At 39.4% G+C, this 15,982-nt stretch overlaps 1 protein-coding gene and 1 pseudogene across 7 annotated transcripts in view; one reads left to right on the forward strand and one right to left on the reverse strand.

Moving 5' to 3' along the window:
* L3MBTL4 (L3MBTL histone methyl-lysine binding protein 4) overlaps window positions 1-15,982 on the reverse strand; it is a 453,724-nt gene that overhangs the window by 174,022 nt on the left and 263,720 nt on the right. The gene's annotated exons all lie outside the window — the stretch shown is intronic.
* LOC116571586 lies at window positions 6,047-7,076 on the forward strand (annotated as a pseudogene).

The raw sequence follows: 15,982 nt of genomic DNA on the forward strand, positions 1-15,982 counted from the left end.
GCCTCATGCAACACTTCTAAGGCTGCAAAGCAGAGGATGCTGTCCCTTTCTGGACACCTGACTCGGCCCTTCAACAGGCCTGTCCAACAGCTGGGATGACCACCTTCCTGTCTAAGTGTGGGTGATGGGGAAGGGAGACTTCTCTGACCATAAAAGGACACTGTGTTGGGGTCGGGTAAGCCAGGAAGCACATTCTGACTGGGGCCACCCACCCAACCTCCGTCTCTAATAGGCGCTGCTAACCACTGCATCCACACTTGGGCATGATACGCTGGGGCTTGGTGTGCTGGGAGGATTCTGTTGGGTTTATCTTCTTCAGCCACATCTCTGGTGACTCCCAAGGATAAAGCGCTTGTTTGAGGTTTGCTTATACTTCCTGAGAATATGAATCAAACCCGGTCCTACAGCTACATGTTTTTATATCCACATTGAGAGAGCAGCTCTGTTCCCCTCAAGGTTGTGGTGGACCGTATTCCTGGCACAAATGGTGAGGCCAGGTTTGTCTGATGGGATGGGCACCTGCACTGCTGGTCCCCACCCTGGAGGACTGGGTGGTCTGCCCTGTCACTCCACACCCCCACCAGTGCTTGTCATTTGGTGTCTGTTCTTTGTCACTGCAGAAAGAACACTTCCCATGTACCCTGGTGAGAAAAGGCTATTAGTTATGAAGTGGTACACCCACACCTCACTTGTTAAACCAAAAAAAAAAAAAAAAAAAAAAAAGGTTCTTTTTTGTCTCTAACCTCTAATGCCTAATTAGAGGCATTGGGGCTTGTCATATTTCAATGTTGATCTTTTTAATCTTAACTTAAAACATTAACAAAGCATCTCCACGCAATCAAATACTTTATTCCGTCTAATTCTGATTTCTAAGAGTGTTTGAAACAAGGGCTGAAGGAGCAGGGAGATGAAGCAGATACAGAAGGATTACGTTTATCCAATGTATGGAGTGAAGCAAACAACAAGCAAATGCAGCAAACATTTCCTGAGGGCCCGCACGGAGGATACAGGCTGAGTCATCCCAGCACACGGCATGAAGGAGTATGCAGTCCAGAGGCGGGGGACGACACAGGGCCACAGCCTCTGGGAAGAAGCTGCTCTGTTGGCGGATTGGCTCATTATATTCTGGACTCTTCTACAAGTATTTTTTCTTTGAAGATTTTTAAAATTTTTATTTATTTGTGAGAGAGTGAGAGCGAGAGAGATCATACAGAGAGAGGGAGCAGACTCACCACTGAGCAGGGACTCCATCCCAGAACCCCGAGATCATGACCCTAACGGAAGGCAGACACTTAACTAACTGAGCCACCCAGGCACCCCACAAGTATTTCTGACGTGCATTTGCTACCCACAAGAGCTGTGAACATTCCAAGGAGCAAAGGTGAATAATACAAAAACCCTGCTTAGGGGAACTTGTGGTCTCAAAGGCAAGCCATCCATTCACTCACTCAGTCATTCAGTGACCATCTCTTGAGCTCCAAGTCTGCGTTATTGAGTGGAGGCAGCACAGACTATGCCCCGAGGACCAACAGCAGCATGATGTCCCTGCCACCACAGAAGAGGCACTCTGGAAACGGAGGAGGGGTGAAGAGAGAAACATGTATGCATACTGTACCACTTTGGCCTGTGAAATCTGCCATCAGCATACCCAAAGGCATCTAAGGAGCTAGAGAATGGCAGTGCTGTTGTCTGTGGAAGCTTGGATAAAGCAGCTCCCTCTGGGAGCTGAACAAGCCCAGGTGGCATGTGGCAGCACAAAGCTCCCAGCCCAGGGGACAACACAGGCAGAAGGGCAGTAAAGCTGGTGTGGCACAGATACAGCAAGGGCCAGAGTGGCAAAGACAAGGGTGGAGGTCCCTGATGGGGCCAGCCGGGGCAGACTTTGGAGGGCCTCTAGGTTGGAGGGAGTAAGCTTTCTGCAACTTAATGAACTCTGTGTGAAATGAGAAGTCACAAGAAAGTTCTGGGCTTGTGAAGGCAAGAAACATGTTCCTGACCCAAAAGATGACAGGATGAAATGCTGTAGGATGATGGGGATGGAGACAGTTCATCTCCCTGGGGTCATCACACAGTTTGGGAGAGGAGATGACCCTTGACTGCAAAGGACTTCGTCTGCTGCTCAAATGCTAGCAGATAAGCACTAGGCATGAGGAATGCAGAACCTACCCAGAGGGAAGAAGCAGTAAGTGTAGATTGAAAAGAGAAGTAGAAAGAAAGGTGAAGAAATTACCATTGCTAAATCAGGGATAAAGGAATGGAAAATTGTGCTTAATACAAAGGCTCAGGTGAAAAACGGTTTATAACCATTTGGTCTGACAACCACAAAGCTAGTGAACAACTAAGAATACTTTTATTTCACTGGTGATATATTTACGATTGTGATATTGTGATTTATAATAAGAAACATATACTTAGTCTTCCCCCATGTCTTGGCACAGAGCTCCTAAAACCCTTGGAATTGCCTGTGATGAGAGCAATAAAGGTGCCTTTTGTTATGCTAACAATGTGAATTTTGGAAAGCACAGAAGGCTGGAGCTGGTTGCCAGTGGAGCCAACCAGTGATTAGAGGGTTGGAACTTTTGTGTCCCACTCCTCTGGCCCCAATTCTGGAGAGGGAAGAGGAGTCAAAGACAGAGTTCAATCACTAATGGCCAATGATTTAAACAATCATGACTATGTAATGAAGCCTCCATAAAAACCCAAAAGGATGAGGTTCAGAGGTTCCCATCAGATTGGGAAACACATGAAGATATGGGGACGGTGTTTAGTCAGGAGAGAACATGGAAGCTCTGCCTTTTGCATCTCTTCCCTCTGGCTTCCATTCCTGAGTTAGACCCTTTCATAATAAACACATAATCTAGTATGTACAATGTTTTTCTGAGTTCTGTGAGAGGCTCTAGCAAACTAATTAAACCTAAAGGTGGGTCGTTGGAAACTATGACCTATGGCCAGAAGCACAGGTGACAACCTACACTGACTGGCATTTGAAGTTGGTGTGTGCAGTCTTCTACAACTGAGCCCGGAAACTTAGACCCTTACACTATTTCCGGGTAAACACTGTGAGAATTGAGCTGAATGGCAGAACACCCAGCCAGAGTCGGAAAATCCGTTGGTGTGGGATAAAAACCCAGACATCAGAATTAGGTGCAGAATTGCAACGTATTCAGATTTTTATTTTAAAGAACTGCAAAACTCTTTAGTTGAGCCTAATGGGGCTTATGGCATCTGCTAATCTTAAATCTAAATCAATAATTCTAAATGTTTTGAACTGTCCTTAATGTCAGTCAATATTCGCTCGGAAATCAGCAACCCTTTTACGGATAGTACAATTTTAACAAGTACCGAGAAAAAAACCACACTGGTTGTATAAGTTTTAGGAAATAAAATCAACTCCCATTTTTCTGGATCAAGGAAGAGAAATGGTGACAGGGGAAGCAAACATGTCTGTGCTCTTCACCACAATCTGCTTTTCACTGAAGGCCCATTGTGTGCCAGACAACTGAAAGTGGCCCTTAAGGTATTTAATTGCACAAGTCTACAAGTCCCAGAGGTAAAGCAACCTGCCCAAAGACACAGAGCCAGTCAGAACAGAATGAAAACTTAAATCCAAGTTTTTCTAACTCCAAAGTTCATCATTTTCTTTCTCAAATTCAGTGAATTTCCAAAGCAAGAACTATTGGGCACTCCATTGTCCAATGGAGAAGGTAATCTGTGGGCAAATAATTCACAATATAATAAAAGAAATTAGACTCATATAAAGAAATTTAGCATCAAATATGAATGGGATTACAGTTTCCAAATGATATGACTAACTAAAATGATTGCCAAATGGCAATTCTGTCGATGACTGAGATAGACATGGTTTTTTGGTTCTGATATTTTTATATCTTTTTAAGTACATCAGGGGAATACAAAGCACAATGGAAAGGTCTTGACAACTTAGTGCTGTATCTTAGGTATTTCATTTTGATCCTGAGTGTAGAAAAAGTCCACCATGAAGGACTATACATCAAATGAAACACAAATTCTGCCCTCATGGCATGAGAAATGGAGAGTTTAACCTGACAGTGGAATACAGGGTGAACTGCAGGTGAGCATCTGTGGCTGGGAGTGGCAGCTAAAAAGAAATCCTTCCCTGGCCATACAAACTGGCGCTCTTGCCATCTGAATGGGAACTTTCAAGTTTTCACTTGCAAGTGGCTTTTCACAGTTACCTTTTCAATAACTTATATTAGGTCTTGGAGACTAAATGCTATGAATTATTGAATATTTGGTCTTGGCAAAAATATACTGTATGAACATTTTTGCAGAAGCTTGGGCTATCACATGTATTATATCTTGGTTCAATTTCTTCATTAAGTATAAATAAATTGATTAAATGGCTTTATAAAAGTAGAAATGGGGCACAAGTGTGGCTCAGTAGGTTAAACATCCAATTCTTGATTTCAGCTCAGTTCATGATCTAAGGGGTTGTAAGACTGAACCCTTCTTTGGGCTCCATGCTGAGTGGGGAGTCTAATTGGGATCCTCTCTCTTCCTGACCCTTCCCCACCCCCTTTCTCTCAAAAAAAAAAAAAAAGTAAAAAGAAGAAAAACAGACCTTAGAGTGACTACCACTCACTTAGAAAACCATTAAAATATAAAAATTCAATTTTAATTCTAATAAAATTTGTATGATAGCCAACAAATTCTAATCTTACTTGTGCTTGTGCCATTTCCATCTCTAAAGAGGCCACCATGCTCCCTCCACTGGTTCAGGACCTTTGTTCTCTTCTGGGCCTAGATCAACACCATTCTAAAAGACCTGGCTGAACTAGCCCTATGTCATTCTGCTCTGTATTTAAAACCACATGTAGAAACGTAGCAATGTAGATTTTGTTGGTACTCATTCTTAGGCAGCTATATTTTATTCTGTTTCATACATCTGCAAACTACAGTTCCCTCAGACATAAATTGGAAGTTCATGGAAGAAAGAAATAATTTATGTTATATGTATTTTTTCTTCGTTTCCAAAGCATTTATTATAATATTGAGCTACAAATATGTTGGGAAAGAGTCAAAGGAAAAGTCTCCACAATGAGAAACAGATGAGAATAATAGATTAGAAAACTGTCTTCCTCATACTTTCTTTTAATTGTTCTTATTTTCACAGAATACTACTAGTATACAACCTGTGGTGATACTTTTTGTAAAATTTCACTGGAGCAAATCGATAAAATAGATAAAGTTCAAGTCAGGTTCTGCCTCCATAAAATGGTAGTGTAGATCAGATGATTCCTAAGATTTTTTTCCCAAACTCCAAACTTTCAGTATTTTTTGCAATGTTTGATCTATAAATCTAGTATATCATATATAATAAAGTACTGAAGGCAATTGTTGAGCCACATAAATATAACAAAAGTAAAACAAGAGTGTAAAAAATGTAAGATAGTTAAAATATCTGAAAATACCTTAAAAATACTTGCAAACTAAAAATAAAGTCTCTTATGTTTGCTCACAGATGAGAAAATGCTCTGTGTGGTTTTACAGATCTATGTACAAGATAAAATTACTTTGATCTGATTTTCAAAGATCCTGGACATAACAAGTTCAGTTTGAATTATATGAGTAAATAAAAACAACTTTTTGACTTAATGTAGCACTTGGCAATAAAAGTTGATTTGATGCGGTTGACTGTACAAATATAATCCATAAAAGACAGGATAAGAGCCAAGATGTTAGGTGTAATTCATACTGTGGAGCAAGTGCTCCTGCCAGCTTCTCACCACACAGGGATTTGACACAAACTGAGGAGGTGATTTTTCTGTAAAGAAAGCTAAGATATGGGGCGCCTGGGTGGCTCAGTGGGTTAAGCCGCTGCCTTCGGCTCAGGTCATGATCTCAGGGTCCTGGGATCGAGTCCCGCATCGGGCTCTCTGCCCAGCAGGGAGCCTGTTTCCTCCTCTCTCTCTCTGCCTGCCTCTCTGCCTACTTGTGATCTCTCTCTGTCAAATAAATAAATAAAATCTTTAAAAAAAAAAAAAAAAGAAAGCTAAGATATGCTTTCTCTCTGTGGACGCCGCCGAGTAAGCATCGTTAAAGTCTCCCCTCCCACCGCCGTCATGTCTAAGTCAGAGTCTCCCAAAGAGCCTGAACAGCTGCGGAAGCTCTTCATCGGAGGTCTGAGCTTTGAAACAACCGATGAGAGTCTGAGGAGCCATTTTGAGCAATGGGGAACACTTACGGACTGTGTGGTAATGAGAGATCCGAACACCAAGCGCTCCAGAGGCTTTGGGTTTGTCACCTATGCCACTGTGGAGGAGGTGGATGCAGCCATGAATGCAAGGCCACACAAGGTGGATGGAAGAGTTGTGGAACCAAAGAGGGCTGTCTCAAGAGAAGATTCTCAAAGACCTGGTGCCCACTTAACTGTGAAAAAGATTTTTGTTGGTGGCATTAAAGAGGACACTGAAGAACATCATCTAAGATTATTTCAAACAGTATGGGAAAATCGAAGTGATTGAGATCATGACTGACCGAGGCAGTGGCAAAAAGAGGGGTTTTGCTTTTGTAACATTTGATGGCCATGATTCTGTAGACAAGATAGTCATTCAAAAATACCATACTGTGAATGGCCACAACTGTGAAGTAAGGAAAGTGCTCTCTAAGCAAGAGATGGCTAGTGCTTCATCCAGCCAAAGAGGTCGAAGTGGTTCTGGAAACTTTGGTGGTGGTCGTGGAGGTGGTTTTGGTGGGAATGACAACTTTGGTCGCGGAGGAAACTTCAGTGGTCGAGGTGGCTTTGGTGGCAGTCGAGGTGGTGGTGGATATGGTGGCAGTGGGGATGGCTATAACGGATTTGGTAATGATGGAAGCAACTTTGGAGGTGGCGGAAGCTATAATGATTTTGGCAATTACAACAATCAAACCTCAAATTCTGGACCCATGAAAGGAGGCAATTTTGGAGGCAGAAGCTCTGGCCCTTATGGTGGTGGAGGCCAATACTTCGCCAAACCACGAAACCAAGGTGGCTATGGTGGTTCCAGCAGCAGCAGCAGCTATGGCAGTGGCAGAAGGTTTTAATTACTGCCAGGAAACAAAGCTTAGCAGGAGAGGAGAGCCAGAGAAGTGACAGGGAAGCTACAGGTTACAACAGATTTGTGAACTCAGCCAAGCACAGTGGTGGCAGGGCCTAGATGCTACAAAGAAGACATGTTTTAGACAATGCTCATGTGTATGGGCAAAAAAACTCGAGGACTGTATTTGTGACTAATTGTATAACAGGTTATTTTAGTTTCTGTTCTGTGGAAAGTGTAAAGCATTCCAACAAAGGGTTTTAATGTAGATTTTTTTTTTTTTTTTGCACCCATGCTGTTGATTGCTAAATGTAATAGTCTGATCATGACGCTGAATAAATGTGTCTTTTTTTAAAATGTGCTGTGTAAAGTTAGTCTACTCTGAAGCCATCTTGGTATACTACCCCAACAGTGTGAAGTTAGAATTCCTTCAGGGTGATGCCAGGTTCCATTCAAAATTTATTTGCAACCTGCTTGGGCACAGAAGCCATTGTCTCCACAAACCTTGGTGTAGTTGAACTGACAGTTAATGTGTTGTGACCTGGAGTTCACCATTAAAAGGTCACCCAAGCAAAGTCCTGGAGTTTATTTGGTTATTAATATGATTGTTGGCACATCCTATGCAATATATCTAAATTGAATTATGGTATCAGATAAAATTATAGATGGGATTAAAGCTTGTGTATCATCCATTATCATGTGTAATCAATAAACGATTTAATATTCTCTTGAAAAAAAAAAGAAAGCTAAGATATGGAGGAATGCATAGAAAGGTGATGTCTTGGCTTCAAAATCTTGTGAGGTCAATGTTCAAGGCACTCTGAGTAATTCCATTCAGTGTAAATGAAGTAATTCTGCTTCTGGAAGAGTAAGCATAGCAGTGAGCAAAGCACAGATTGTGAAGTGCCTTGTGCACACGAAAAGGAGTCTGGAAGACAGTGAATGCAAACAATGAACTCGAAGAGAATGACCTTTGGGTGTTATATGCAACTGATGAAACTACTAAATTCTACTTCTGAAACTAATACTACACTATATGTTCATTCAATTGAGTTAAAAAAAAAGAATGGAGAAAGATAATGTTAACTTTACTTCAATAAAAAAAGAATAGAGATAATAACATTAGATTTGGGTTTTACATAATTATAGGAAAAACATCAGAAAAGATAGTCATATCTTTTGCAATCATCAACACTACACCCTCTCACTCTGTTTTGTTAGATACCTAGGCCAACCACTTTTTCTAGTTTCCAGTGGGGGGAAAAATTCTATGATAAATAAAGAAGTAACAGAATAAGATTTGGAGTAGTACTGTGTGTGTGGGCATGTGTATGTGTGTGAGAATATTTTTTGCTTTAACAATAGAGGCATGGATGATATATATTTATTCATATTATAACCATGTTTTAAAGTCTACATATTTAAAAATTAAAACACTAATGGTCCAGATATAAAGAATTATAAACCATAGTGTCAACCAAGCAACATACAATAAACTATATTAATGATTTATCAAAAAATTTATAACAGAAAAATAAGCACAGCAGTAAAAGAATATCAAGACCAAATGAAGGCAACAATTTCTGAACCAAATTATAAAGATTCCAATGACCTAAGTGTGAACACAAAATGGGAATTTTGTAATATTATCAAGAACATATGGAGGTCAAACTTAAGAAAAACTGACAACTAAAGATATATTTTTAAAGATTTTATCTATTTATTTGAGAGATAGAAAGCACAATGGTGGGAGGGGAGCATAGGGAGAAGCAGACTCCCCACTGAGAAGGGATCCAGGCACAGGGCTAAATCCTAGAACCCTGGGATCATGACCTGAGCTGAAGACAGACACTTAACCAGCTGAGCCACCCAGATGTCCCAGACAACTAACAATACGTTTCAAAAGCCACATCAAGATAGGTGGGGGGGCAAAGAAGTGGTCCCCAACACAACCACTCACAAACCAGAAGGGTATCACAAACACAGAGGTCATCTCTGAGGAGCAAGAAGTCCAAGCCCTGTATCAGACACCCTTGCCCTGAGGACCGTACACCAAGAAGAGGAGCCCCCATAATGTCTAACCATGCTAATGAGCAAGGCCTAATTAACTCTAGGAGAGCCAGAGACCTATAAGAAACCAAGACTCTACTCTTAAAGTTCATATGCACAAAATACTCACTCTGAGACACAGCACAGAGGCAACAATTTAAGAAGTACCTTAATCATACAGGGAGATTTACTGACTACTAATCTTAGGACATGTGCCACAGGGACAGGGATCTGTAGGCACTTTCTCTAGGAACAGATGCATAGAGGGGACACCATTTATCTTACCCTCCTTCTGCCATGGTGACTGACAGCTGAGAGACATAGCTGACCTACCTAGAAACAAACACAGATAGGCAGGTGAAATGAAGAGACAGAGAAAGAACAAGTGAAAGAATAAAACAAAGAATAAGAATAGAAAAAGACAAAGAAAGAATAAAAAAAAAGAATAAGACAAAACCTCAAAAAAAGAACTAAATGAAACAGAGATAAGGAACCTACCTGATAAAGAGTTCAATGTCATGGTCATAAAGATACCACACTTGAAAAAAGTGATGAATACAATTAGAATTTCAAAAAAGAAATAAAAAAATAACTAAATAGAGCTGAAGAATAAAATAACTGAAAGGAAAATTACACTAGACAGAATCACCATCAGATTAGAGGATGCAGGAGAATAGACCAGCAATTGGGAAGAAAGGGACTGTTTAAGAGACCTATGTAACAAGAAACTAACATTCACATTATGGGGGTCCCAGAAGGAAAAGAGAGAGAAAAGGGGGTAAAAAACTTACTTTAAGAAATAATAGTTGAAATCTTCCCTATCCTGGGGAAGGAAACAGACACCCAGGTCCAAGAAGCACAAAGAACCCCAAACAAGAGGAACCTAAGGAGGTCCACACCAAGACATATAATAATTAAGGTAAAAAAAATTAAAAATAAAGAGGTGATCTTTTTTTTTTAAGATTTTATTTTATTTTTTTTTTTGACAAACAAAGATCACAAGTAGGCAGAGAGGCAGGCAGAGAGAGAAGAGGTAGCAGACTCCCCGCTGAGCAGAAAGCCCGATGTGGGGCTCAATCCCAGGGCCCTGAGATCATGACCCGAGCCAAAGGCAGAGGCTTTAACCCACTGAGCCACCCAGGAGCCCCTAAAGAGGTGATCTTAAAGGCAGCAAGAGAAATCAAGTAATTACACAAAAGGGAACATCTATTAGACTATGAGCTGATTTTTCAGCAGAAACTTTGCAGACCATAAGAAAGTGGCAGAATGTAGTTAAACTGAAAGGAAAAATTCTACAACCAAGAATACTCTACCTAGAAAGGATATCATTCAGAATTTAAGGAGAAAGAGTTTCCCAAACAAAAGTTAAAGAAATCCATCACTACTAAACCTTCTTACAAGAAATGTTTAAAAGGACTTTTTCCAGCAGAAAAGAAAAGGCCATAAGTAGAAGAAAATTGTGAAAGAAAAATTCATACTGCTAAAAGCAAACATAGTAAAGGTCACTGATTAAACACTAATAAAGCTACCATGTAGGTTGAAAGACAAAGAAGTAAAATAAACTATATCTACAATAATAGTCAAGGGATACACAAAATAATATATGTTAAAAACACAAAACACAAGTAGAGGGAGTAATCAGTAGAATGTGTTCAAATCTAAGTGACCATCAACTTAAAATAGACTGCTGTATACACAGGGTATTTATATGAACCTCATGGTAATCATAAAACAAAAACCTATAATACATAAACAAAAAAATAAAGAAAAAAAGTCCAAATATAACACTAACAAAAATCATCAAGCCACAATGGAAAAGAATAAGAGAAGAAAGAAACAGAGAACTATGAAAACAACCAAAAAATAATTAAGAAAATAGCAGTAAGTACAGATCTATCAATAATTTCTTTCAAGTGTAAATGGACTAAATGCCCAATTAAAAGTTGAACAGGGGGGCGCCTGGGTAGCTCAGTGGGTTGGACCTCTGTCTGCAGCTCAGGTCATAGTCTCAGGGTCCTGGGATCAAGCCCTGCATCGGGCTCTCTGCTCAACAGGGAGCCTGCTTCCCCCTCTCCCTCTGCCTGCCTCTCTGCCTACTTGTGATCTCTCTGTCAAATGGATAAATAAAACCTTTAAAAAAATCAAAAAAATAAAAGACAAAAGGGGGCTGAATGGACAAAACAGGATCCATCTATATGCTGCCTATAACAGACTTACTTTTGACCTAAAAACACATGAAGTATGAAAGTAAAAGAATGGAAAGATATATTACATACAAATAGAAAAGAAAAGAAAAGATGTAGAAAAAAAAAAGAAAAGTTGTAGCAGTACCCTTGTCATACATCAGAGAAAACAAACTTTAAAGATTATGGGGGCGGCTGGGTGGCTCAGTGGGTTAAAGCCTCTGCCTTCAGCTCAGGTCATGATCTCAGGGTCCTGGGATTGAGCCCCACTCAGGCTCTCTGCTCAGCAGGGAGCCTGCTTCTCCCTCTCTCTCTGCCTGCCTCTCTGCCTACTTGTGATCTCTCTCTCTCTTTCTGTGTCAAATGAATAAATAAAACCTTTAAAAAAAATAAAGATTATGATAAGAGACAAAACACATTATGTAATAAATAAGGAGTTCAAACCAACAAAAGGATAGTACAATTATAAATATGTATGTACCCAACATAGAATCACCTAAATATATATAAAGTAAATGCTAACAGACATAAAGGAAAAACTGATGGTATTACAAATGATAGTAGGGAATTTTAATACCCTGCTTACATCAATGGATAGAAAATCAATATGGAAACAGTGGCTTTAAACAACACATTAGACCAGATAGACCTAACAGATACATTCAGAACATTCCATCCAGAATATATAATCTTCTTAAGTGCAAATGGAACACTGTCTAAAATAGATTACATGTTAAGTCACAAAACAAATCTCAAAGAATGTAAGAAGACTAAAATAATAAGAATCATTTTTTCTAAACACTAGAAATCAATTACAAGGGGGATAAAACTATACATTTAGACCTGAATATAAACCTAAAATCATAAAAATGCTAGAAAACATAGGCAGTAAACTCTTAAACATAGTTCTTAGCAATATTATTTTTGGATTTGTATCCTCAGATGAGGGCAACCAAAGCAAAAATACAGAAATGAGATTGTACCTAACTAAAAAGCTTTTGCATGGGGAAGGAAATCATCAGCAAAATGAAGAGACAGACTACTGAATGGGAGAAGATATATGCAAATAGTATACTCAGTAAGTCTTCAAAATATATATATATATATATATCCAAAATATATAAATAACTCAGACAACAAACACCAAAAAAACCTAAGCAACCCAATTAAAAAATGGGTAGAAGACCTCAATAAACATTTTCCCAAAAAAAAAATACCGATGGCCAACAGACATATGGATAAATGTTTAACATCACTAGTCATCAGGGAAATGCAAGTCAAAATCACAATGAGATGTCACCTCACACTAATCAGAATGGCTAGTATCAAAAATACAAGAAATACAGTGGAAAAGAGTCTCTTCAATAAATGGTGCTGGGAAAACTGGACAGCTATATGTAGAAGAATGAAACTCAACCATTCTCTTCACCGTACACAAAGATAAACTCAAAATGGATAAAAGACCTCAACGTGAGACAGGAATCCATCAGAATCCTAGAGGAGAACATCGGCAGTAATTTCTTCGATATCAGCCACAGCAACTTCTTTCAAGATATGTCTCCAAAGGCAAAGGGAACAAAAGCGAAAATAAACTTTTGGGACTTCATCAAAATCAAAAGCTTCTGCACAGCAAAGGAAACAGTCAAGAAAACAAAGAGGCAACCCACAGAATGGGAGAAGATATTTGCAAATGACAGTACAGACAAAAGGTTGATATCCAGGATCTATAAAGAACTCCTCAAACTCAACACACACAAAACAGACAATCATATCAAGAAATGGGCAGAATATATGAACAGACACTTCTCCAATGAAGACATAAAAATAGCTATCATATACATGAAAAAATGTTCATCATCACTAGCCATCAGGGAGATTCAAATTAAAACCACATTGAGATATCACCTTACACCAGTTAGAATGGCCAAAATTAGCAAGACAGGAAACAACATGTGTTGGAGGGGATGTGTAGAAAGGGGAAACCTCTTCCACTGTTGGTGGGAATACAAGTTGGTGCAGCCTCTTTGGAGAAGAGTGTGGTGCTTCCTCAAGAAATTAAAAATAGAACTTCCCTATGACCCTGCAATTGCACTACTGGGTATTTACCCCACAGATATAGATGTAGTGAAAAGAAGGGCCATCTGTACCCCAATGTTTATAGCAGCAATGGCCACGGTCGCCAAACTGTGGAAAAAACCAAGATGCCCTTCAACAGATGAATGGATAAGGAAGATGTGGTCCATATACACTATGGAGTATTATGCCTCCATCAGAAAGGACGAATACCCAACTTTTGTAGCAACATGGACGGGACTGGAAGAGATTATGCTGAGTGAAATAAGTCAAGCAAAGAGAGTCAATTATCATATGTTTCACTTATTTGTGGAGCATAACAAATAGCACGGAGGACATGGGGATTTAGAGAGGAGAAGGGAGTTGGGGGAAATTGGAAGGGGAGGTGAACCATGAGAGACTATGGACTCTGAAAAACAATCTGAGGGTTTTGAAGGGGCAGGGGGTGGGAGGTCGGGGTACCAGGTGGTGGGTATTATAGAGGGCACGGATTGCATGGAGCACTGGGTGAGGTGCAAAAATAATGAATACTGTTATGCTGAAAATAAAAAATAAATTAAAAAAAATACAAGAAATAACAAGTGTTGACAAGGGTGTAGAGATAAGAGAACACTCCTGCACTGTTGGTGGGAATGTAAATTAGTGCAGCCACTGTGGAAAACAGTATGGAGGTTCCACAAAAAATTAAAAATAGAACTACCATAGTAGCCAGCATTTCCACTTCTGGGTATTTAGCTGAAGAAAACAAAAACAATAATTCAAAAAGTGATATGTACCCCTACGTTTTTTAGCAGCATTGTTTATAGTAGCCAAGATACAGAAGCAACCCAACAACAGATGAGCAGATACAGAGATGTGGTGTATAGGTATAGATGGACACAGTGGAATATTGCTCAGCCATAAAAAGAATAAAAACTTTCCGTTTATAACAACATGAGTGGACCTGGAACATATTATGCTGAGTTAAATAACTCAGAGAAAGACAAATACCATATAATATTACTTATATGTGGAATCTAAACCAACCAACAAAACAAAACAGAAATAGACTCATAAATATAGAGAACAAAGTGGTGGTTGCTGAAGTAAAGGGAATTGGGGGAATGGGTGAAGTAAAGGAGATTAAGAGGTACAAATTCCCAGTTAGAAAACATGTCACAGGGTTGCAAAATACAGCATAGGTTATGTAGCCAATAATATTATAATAACAACTTTATAACTGTATAACTGTAACTGAAGTCACAGACAGTAACTAGACTTATGATAACCATTCTGTAGTGTATATAAATGTCAAATCACTGTGTTGTATACTTGAAACTAATATAATACTGTATGTCACCTATAATTCAATAATAAATATAAATAAATGAATATAAAGAAAGAAAGGACAGAAGAAAGAAATTAAAGTATTTGGAAAACTCTACTTGTATTAATTTTAGCATAATTTAAAGTTTCATAATCCTTAATAATTCATATATTTTCATATAAAAATGGAAATCTATAGAGTATTTTATCATTTCCTGATAGCCAACATTAAATCAGTGCATACTACTGGTTGGGTAGTTTTTGAGGTATTATGTGTGTATTTATCCCATTTAATCATTACAAATTTTTGAGATAGACTAATATTATCCTCATTTTCTACATGAAGAAATTGGCACAGAGAGTCACACTGCTAAGTAAGCAGCAGAACTGAGATTCAAATGCCAGCATTCTGACTCCAGATTCCACACTTCTAATAAGCAGGCTATATTGCCTGTAAAGCTTGAATTTTGAGATCTATTTTGGCTTTTCAGGATGATTTGTGTAACTCACTAACTAGTAGACTGCATAACTATAATGATAGAGCAAAAGCAATGGCATTGGGAGGGAGCAGGCAGGGGTCAGAGATACATTTTGGAAAAATTAAGTAAGAAAATCAGTTAAGAGTTGGTCACTGATTGTATGTGTGGGGTGAGGAAGGGATAAGGAGGAACAAATCCAGAATGACTCTGCTTAAGAAATAGGCACGTTGGGGCGCCTGGGTGGTTCAGTGGGTTAAGGCCTCTGCCTTTGGCTCAGGTCATGATCCCAGGGTCCTGGGATCGAGCCCAGCATCGGGCTCTCTGCTCAGCGGGGAGCCTGCTTCCCTCCTGTCTCTCTCTGCCTGCCTTTCGGCCTACTTGTGACCTGTCAAATAAATAAAAAATCTTAAAAAAAAAAAAAAAAAAAAAGAAGTGGGCACCTTAGAGGGGAGAGGGGTGGGGGGATACACGAGGCTGGTGATGGGTATTAAGAAGGGCATGCACTGCATGGAGCACTGGGTGTTATATGCAAACAATGAATCTTGGAACACTACATCAAAAACTAATGACATACTTTATGGTGACTAACATAACATAATAAAAAATAAAAAAGAAGTAAGAACTTTGAAATCAAGTAGGAACTACAGTAGAAAGGACAGCTTTCTAGGCAAGTTTTGTGGGGGTTTTTTGTCTGTTTTGTTTTGGTTTTGGTTTTGGTTTGGGATGAAGTTCAGCTTGATCCACAGACTTTGGGATGCTTGTGAGACATTCTGTTCCAGAAACCAGTCAGGCAGCTTCACAAAGAAGCAGGCAACGAGTGAGAGGGAGTGTAGAGAGC

The sequence above is a fragment of the Mustela erminea genome, chromosome 13 (assembly GCF_009829155.1).
Source record: "Mustela erminea isolate mMusErm1 chromosome 13, mMusErm1.Pri, whole genome shotgun sequence".
Taxonomy (NCBI): Eukaryota; Metazoa; Chordata; class Mammalia; order Carnivora; family Mustelidae; genus Mustela; species Mustela erminea.